Genomic DNA, 8,173 nt, shown 5'->3' with positions numbered 1-8,173 from the left:
ACACACAGACACACACACATAGGTAAACACAAAAGGCATTTGCAATCCCAACACTAAGGAGTTTGAGGGAGAAGGACAAACTTAGATATCAGTTTATATGCACTGAGCTCCTGCCTTAGGAGAATCACAAAGGCAAAAAATATATATTAATTTCCCTATGTGGAATATAGATTCCAGTTTATAGATATGTACAAAAAATGCAGAATATGAGCCTATAAGGAGAAAAGGAAATATAATGGATGTGGTATGGGTCAAGTAGAGAGCAAAATGGCACAGAGTAGGGGCACCAAGAGCAAAGTCAGTTACTACTACTATGGAGATGTTGGAAACTTTAATGGACAAGGTTATCCAATAAAACCTCACTGAATCCACATGGCTTATAATTTTTTGAGTTTTATTCTCAACTGTGATCTGTACTGAAAACTGGAAAACTATCATCCACACAAAGCAAATACCGAGAAGATGACCAAGAACCACATTGATGACAACGTTAAATTCTTGCATTCACTTCACCCAGGAAACATATCTGAGTACAACAAGAAGATTCAGAGTTCCAATGATGGTGAGAATGGCCCAGCATTTGATTTCTTGTTTGAGTGGTGTCAGTTGTCTTCTGGTGGCAATATAGCAAGTGCTGTGAAACTTAATAAGCACCAGATGGAGGGAAGTCTCAAGCATCTGACTACTACTACATTAGTGATGTTTCCTTAGTCATGCTGTAACTGTTAAAGTATAACCAGAGGGTACTGTATATTGACATTGATATTCACCATGGAAAAGGCATGGAAGAGGTCTTCTATGCCACAGAGTGGGTCATGACTGGGTCCATTCATAAATACAGAGAATATTTTCCAGGAACTGGGGACCTACATGATACTCGGACTGGCAAGGTAAATAACTTGTTAACTACCCACTTTGAGATGGAGTTGATGATGAGTCCTATGAAATCATTCTCAAGTCAGTCATTTCCAAAGTAATTCAGATGGTTCAGCCCAGTGCAGTGGTCTTACAGTGTAGCTCAAAGTTCCTCTCTAGGAATCAGTTTACTACAATCTGACTATCAAAGGACATTCCAGTTTGAATTCATCAAGAGTTTCAGCTTGGCTATACTATGTGAGGAGTTGGATATACCATCTGTAATATCTTTCAGTGTTAGACTTATGAACCATTTATTGGGCTGGACACATCTCCCTGACAAACTGCCTTACAATGTCTATTTTGATTACTTTGGAATGAAATTCAAGCTGTGCATAATTCCTTCCAGTGTGACAAACCAGAACACCAAGGAATACCTTGAAAGATCAAGCAGTGGCTGTTTGAGAAGTTGACAATGCTGCTGGGGTCCAAGGGCCATCCCAGAGGAGAGTGGTTATGAAGACAAAAACAGCCCTAGTAAACACAACTCCACCTGCTCCTCTGACAAATGAGTTGGCTATGAGGAACAATGTCTGATCTGATTCAGATGAGGAGAGAGGAGGTGATCACAAGGGCTCTTCTAATTTCAAAAAAAGGCAAAAGAGTCCAAACAGTGGATGTAAATAAAAAGACCTAGAAGAGGAAAAAGAAATCAGAGAAGTGTAGAAAAAGCAAGGAGGAGAAACCAGAAGCTAACAGAGTCAAAAAAGTGGACAAATGACCCCATCAACATCTGCAACTCTGGCTTCTCAAATTCCTCACTTCTCCCCAGTCCTTCAGCTCTTATATTTTCTATTTTCTCTGGATTTACATAAACTATATTAAATTCAATGCCCTCAGGGACTAGGTAGAAAATAGAAACCACTGCCCAGGACTTCCCAAATCTGCTTTGTCTATTCAGGTCCAGGTCATAGTTTTGAACCATGTGGGGCCTGAGAGAAAAGGAAACAACCATAGACAAACTCCTGAAATGTCAAGTGACTACTTAGTAGCTTTCTTAGGATGCCCTTAATCTTTCCATCAGGGGTGCTAAGGCCTTTCAAGAATCCTTATTTTCAGGCTTAGGTAATAGTCATTTTTAGTTGATTCTGTTTATACCTTCTAACTGGTGTCAGGCAAACATAAAAACATTATCCTGTCATACCACAATTCTACAGATGAAGATAGTTAGCCTGAGTTCCTTTTTGAGAAATTTGTCATGTAGTGAGACTCTATGTAATAAAAGAGCACATTTCCATTAAAAAGACAGTATAATAAGATATTCATGGGCATCATGATCAGCCCTATAGGCATTAATATATTCATATACATAATTGATTTTAATACAAATGTGTACTATATGCTTAATACATGTGTTTAATATATACATATATTAAAATAATTTATACATATTATATGTAGGCATATAGCTTTATGTGTCTTGTTTCATGACAGATAGATATAAACCACTATGACTCCTTGATGCTTTATCAAAGAGATGTTTATATCGTTAATTTCCCTGTGCCTTCTCAGATGGAGACTTTCTTTCTCTTTCTTTTTTCTGTTTCCTGCTTCATTCAACTTTATTGTACTGTTCCCCATCAAATGCCTCCTTCATAGTCCCTTTAGACTTTCCTGGTTTCTGTGGTTATTACATGTTGTATATTCACATATAATGATTTTAAACAAAGAACCACATATAGGAAAGAACATGCAGTGCTTGCTTTTTTGCTGTCTGGTTTAACTCTTAACTATGCCCATAAGAATATGAGAGCGTAATTATTGATTTCATTTTCTTTGTAGTTGAGTAGTATTCCATTGTTTAATTTCTTAGGAATTGTGAATATGATAGGTATGAAGACAGCTGTGCAAGTTACTGTAGAACAGAATGTGAAGTTCTTTCGATATATGCAAAGGAGTGGTATAGCTGGGTCTTATGGTAGATTCATTTTTTAATTTTTTTTTGGATGGTGGTTGTTCATACTGATTTCCAGAGTGGCTGCACCAAATTGCATTCCTACCGACAGTAATAAAAAATTCTTTTTTATTAACCTTGCTACATTAGTTGTTAGGATTGTTTTGGTCAGTTTGTTTCACTTTCATTTTACATTAGCTTTCTGAATATATGAAGATGAAATCATAAAGCTGGTTCAATTTGCATTTCTGAATTAGCTAATGATGTTGAACATGTTTTGAGGGTTTTCCTAACCACTTTATTTCTTCTGTTTCAAGCTCTCTACTTAGATCTCTGATACATTTTTTCATTGGCTCACTTCCTTCCTTGATATATTGGTTCTTGTTTATTGTTGTCGGTGCTTGGGACTTTTTGAGATTATTTTCTTTCTTTCTGTCTCTCACTCTCTCTTTCTTTCTTTCTTTTCTTTCTTTCTCTCTCCCTCTTTTCTTTTTATGTCTGCACATTAATCATCAGATATATTCCCAATATAGTTTCATTTCCATTTTGTATTTTTCCAATAAATTGATCGTATGTTTGGCTCTATAGGTTCTTAGATTTATGAGTTCCTAGTTTTCAATTTTGTTTACCTCAATTTTTAGGTGGAGTCTTACTTTATGATCCTCAATACAGTTTTCCAAAGTAACCTATTACTAATGAAAGCCATATTTCCCAAAATTAGATATGTCCTTTAAGATGGTTGGTTAGAATAGTTCAAGTTACTTCCTTGCATGTCTCTCATGTGTTGAAGGTAAGCCACCATTTCTTAAGGCACCATACACTTAGAAAACAGAACTTGAAGTATTTGACCTGAATCTTACTGGAAAGCCTCCTTCCTGTGGTCTAGGTGCCATGACTCTGGAAAATACTATGGAAAGTACCAAAAGAGTAAAGCAATCTAATAGTTCTATTCAGAGTTAGTGCCTGTAAGCAACAACAATGACCAGCATTGCTGATATCCCTAAAATTGTAAAGAGTGAAACTTAAATTAGTGGTGATAACCAACAGCTGCCTAGTTGTGCTTAAATCACATTCAACTAGAAAGAAATCATGTCTGGAACTGGTAATCTAGCCAACATTTTGGAGCAGGTAAAATCATAGGTATAAGAAGAATATATACTACCACAACTTTGCTAGCTTACCATGATTTCAAACTGCTTTATGAATCTTATTCTCATACCAAGAGGTAAGTGTAGCTATGATTCCCAGTATAAGATGTTTGTTTTCACATCACATGGAGACCATCACAGAAAGCTACATTTAGACACATTGATAAAATCAAGATATTCTGAGAGAATCCAGCAATAGATAACTATTTCTACATAACAGCTCCTGCATCTATGAGTCATAATATTCAGCTACAAGGGGTAGACATATTATTTCACAGGACACCTGCTTTGAAACAAATTCTCATATAAATGTCTGAATAAAGGTCTGAACAGTGGCATTATCAAAAGACATACTAATTGTGAAAGAATAAAACCTCAAAGAATCATAACCTTTGGCTAAAAGCAACTGATGACTGCTGTAAAGGATAGTGAGACTAGTCCAAAGTAAATAGCTCTAAAATATATGCAATACCAAATACTTACATACAGCTGATCCTATCTCTCATATGTGTATACACATCTGTATACACACACACACACACACACACACACACACACACGTAATAATTGGGAAGATGAGAAGAAGAGGCTATACATTTGAGAATGTTCAGATCATGGAAAGTTGTACAGAAGATACTTGGAAATGACTGGAGAGATGTAAACGGGAAATGATATAATTATCTTTTTAAAAAGTATATAAAATAAAACTAGATACATGTGTCATGAAAGCAGAATGACAGACTATGTAGGCAGAAAGATCAAGGGGACAACCAATGGGAACAAGTGGCCATGGGAAGGCAGTGTAAGAGAGATAATAGAAGAAAACATAGAGACAAATATATGTTCAAATGTCATAATAAAACTCATTATTATATATTTGTCTTAGATTTCTATTACTTTGATAAAGCATAGTGACTGAAAACAACTCAAAAGGAAAGGGTTTACTTCACTTATACATGCAGACACAGTCCATCAGTGAAGGAAGCCTGGGCAGGAACATAAAGCAATATGTTTGAGGAAGGAATGGATGCAGGGGCCATGGATGAATGCTGTTTACAGGCTTGCTGACCATGAAATATCCTGTTTACTTATACAGTCCATTACTACCTGCTCAGCATATCATTGGTCAGAGTGCACTGGGTCCTGTTTTATCATCAAAGAAGGAAATCTACAGACTTGCTCATAGAAAAAATTATGTCATTTTCTCAATTAAGGTTACTTCTTCGAAAATGACTCTAGTTTATATCACGACAAAATAAAGCTAGTCAAAAATTAAAAATGAGGATACATAAACATACTAGGTAATGATGAAATATGAAGAACCAAAAGATGCCTGTAACGTGACACTAGTAAATAAATGCTAGTGATAGTGTTGCTTGTGTTGCCTCTATGTTTTAAACATCCACAACATATAATAAAGAAATAAAGCTATAGAATTATTGTTTCATGTTTCCATGTCATCTCACTTTCATCATGACACAAATGAAAAGACTATTGGCAGATCAACCACCTTATTGATGAGCAAAATGTGGGCATTTTTAAATATGAAAATCTGTTCAGCAACATAGGAAGCCACTGACAAGCACTGTCTTGTGTATAGAAATGATCACTTGTTTTCAGTAACTATCACAGGAATTTCATTACCCAGGGATAGTTAGGAGCAGCTCAATTTAGAGTTGAGTTATTGAATTTTAATACATGCTGTTAAAACTTTCTGTTTATTTGAGCATGGTTAAGAATATTTAAAAGTTTGTTGTTCCATAAATGTTGCATTATGTAAGTTCAAATCTTTTTAGAAAAGAAAATTAAACAATGACTTTAATTCAAACTTCATTACAGTGTCCCTTGCTTTTATTGTAGGTTAATAGAACTTAACCTTAACTTCACTGAAAGGCAAATTTATAAGTATGCTTTTGTGATATGGAGAACAGAGATTTTTATTACTTGTTTTTTTTCCATTGTCTCATAATTCGGTCTGTCCTGCAACTGTTTGACATAAAATAAGTGGTTTAAAATTTGTTTTTTGAGTGGAGTGCAGATCAAGTCCCTCTTCTCTGTTGGACTGTTCCCAGAGCAGCCTCATGTGAAGCCTTGAAATGATCCATCTCTGCAAGGCGATCAAGGCCTTTTCAGATAGAGCCTGTCCTTACTGTTCCATAATGCTGTCCTTTACAAACTTACTGCCGGGCTTTACAATAACACACTCTGGTTTTCTCTTTCAAATAAATGCCACAAAGGATCAAAGGGAAACAGTAAATTTCTAAAGAAAGGGATACTTGAAATCAAAACAGTTTGAAGTAATTTTAGGTGAAATTTCTTAAAATACTAGTATAGAACAAATTGTGAAATGGAAAAAATCTGTAGTTAAAATAAATCTATATTTTAGTATGCTACAAATGGGAAACACCATATTATTATTCAAGGATTCAGAGCTATGACATTGAGATTCTAGAGTATATACTTTTAATAATTATCTATTTTCCTTTCTAGTTGAGTGTTAAATTGAGCTCTGGACATATAATTCATAGAAAATTAACTCTTTCATGTAATCTCACTTTTAGCTATTTTTTTTCTTCAGCTAAAGTTTTCAAGCTGTGAATTGTGGAACTTAACCCCATGGATATATATGTCATTCCACTCAGCCTAGGTCATAGTGTTGTATCTTTTTTCTTCTCTGTGGCTTTGGAGGCTTTCTTGGAACTAGCTCTTGTAAACAAGGCTGGTCTCAAACTCACAGAGATCTGCCTGCCTCTGCCTCCCAAGTGCTGGGATTAAAGGCATGCACTATCACCACCGGGAATAGTGTTGTATCTTATGCATGAAGAACAGGCAGCACTGTAAAAAGTTTTACAAATTTCTATGTGGATATAGGGTAAAGGGTATTTCTGATTCATGACGAAAAAAGAATCTAGCACTTCCCTTAATGTTTTTGGAAGTAATTTAATAGAGTGACTTGAAATTATTTTCATATTTGTTGAACATATGTGTGCTTTGTTTATATACCTGAAAATTATCTTTATGCTTTCTTTACTGCTTTGAACAATATATTTCTAAATTGTATTCTTACATGAAGAGGACAGAAATACATATTGACTCTGTATAGAAACAATTGCTTTTTCCATATTTCTCTTACTCCTTTAAGGCATGTCTCGAATAATGACAGTTCTCTACCTTTCATTGTTAGAGGAGACCCGTTACCAAAGCCTCTACTGAAAGAGCTCTGCCCGTAGAATTCAGTACTTTGGCTGTCTGAAGTCTAAGCATTTGCCTTTTCACCTGAGCTAATTTGATTCTATAGTCTAAGACCAAAATCACCTTTGTTTGAAGCAAACATTAGCTTCATTTGAAGAAGCACCAAAGATGTCCTGTTTTCTGTCTCCAATTTGTTTCATAAAATGTATTTTGATCATGCTTCTCCCCGCCCCGAATTCTTCCAGATCCTTCTGAGCTTCATACCCATACAACTTTATATGCTTTCTCTGCAAAAACCAAAGAAAGAAAAACATAACACAAGAAATCACATGCACACACAATCAATCAATCAACCAATAAATAATAAATAAATGGAAACAAAATGCCCATCTTGCAAACCAACAAACATAGAGCTCATTTAAGTTGACTAACAGATTTTGGGTAAAGGTGTGCCCTAGAATGTGGTTGATATACTCAGTGATACTCTGCTGAAGAAAACTGATTTTCCCTGTGCCACGAAGTACCAATTTAAAATAGCTTGTTTGTTGGGGGTCAGACTCCACTTGCCATCTCAGATCTGAGTTCCCATTGCACTTGAACTTGTGGAGGTATGGTGCATGTTTCATTTGTGCATTTGTATGTGCCTTTTTTTTTTTTTGCTAACTTCTTTCTGATCACTCTAATTCCCCAAAGATAAAATGCTTAAGAGTTAAATGCAATAACATCTTTTAATGGTTCTTATAAGTAACAAAATGAAATTTACAAATTCATTTGTATATATTTATACTTAAAATCTGACATTTGTGATACATGTATGTTTTATGAGATTACTGCAACCAATCAAATTAACTTATCTATTTGCATAATTATTTCTATTTTTTGTTTTTGGCAAGTCATTTATGGCCTTCTATCAGCATTTGTAAGTACATATTATATATTATGATTAACTATTCCCATAGGACTTTATGTACATCTCCAAACTACCAGTCCACATAAGTGAAACATTGCTGTGGCTTACTCCAGA

The 8,173-nt window shown here is 35.1% G+C and overlaps 1 pseudogene; it reads left to right on the top strand.

Moving 5' to 3' along the window:
- Positions 1-267: 267 nt before the first annotated feature.
- Positions 268-1,328, top strand: LOC101844231 (annotated as a pseudogene).
- Positions 1,329-8,173: the final 6,845 nt, after the last annotated feature.

The sequence above is a fragment of the Mesocricetus auratus genome, unplaced genomic scaffold, assembly GCF_017639785.1.
Source record: "Mesocricetus auratus isolate SY011 unplaced genomic scaffold, BCM_Maur_2.0 Super-Scaffold_100021, whole genome shotgun sequence".
NCBI lineage: Eukaryota > Metazoa > Chordata > Mammalia > Rodentia > Cricetidae > Mesocricetus > Mesocricetus auratus.
Note: the sequence above shows the minus strand (reverse complement) of the source record. Positions and strands in the feature narration are given on the sequence as shown.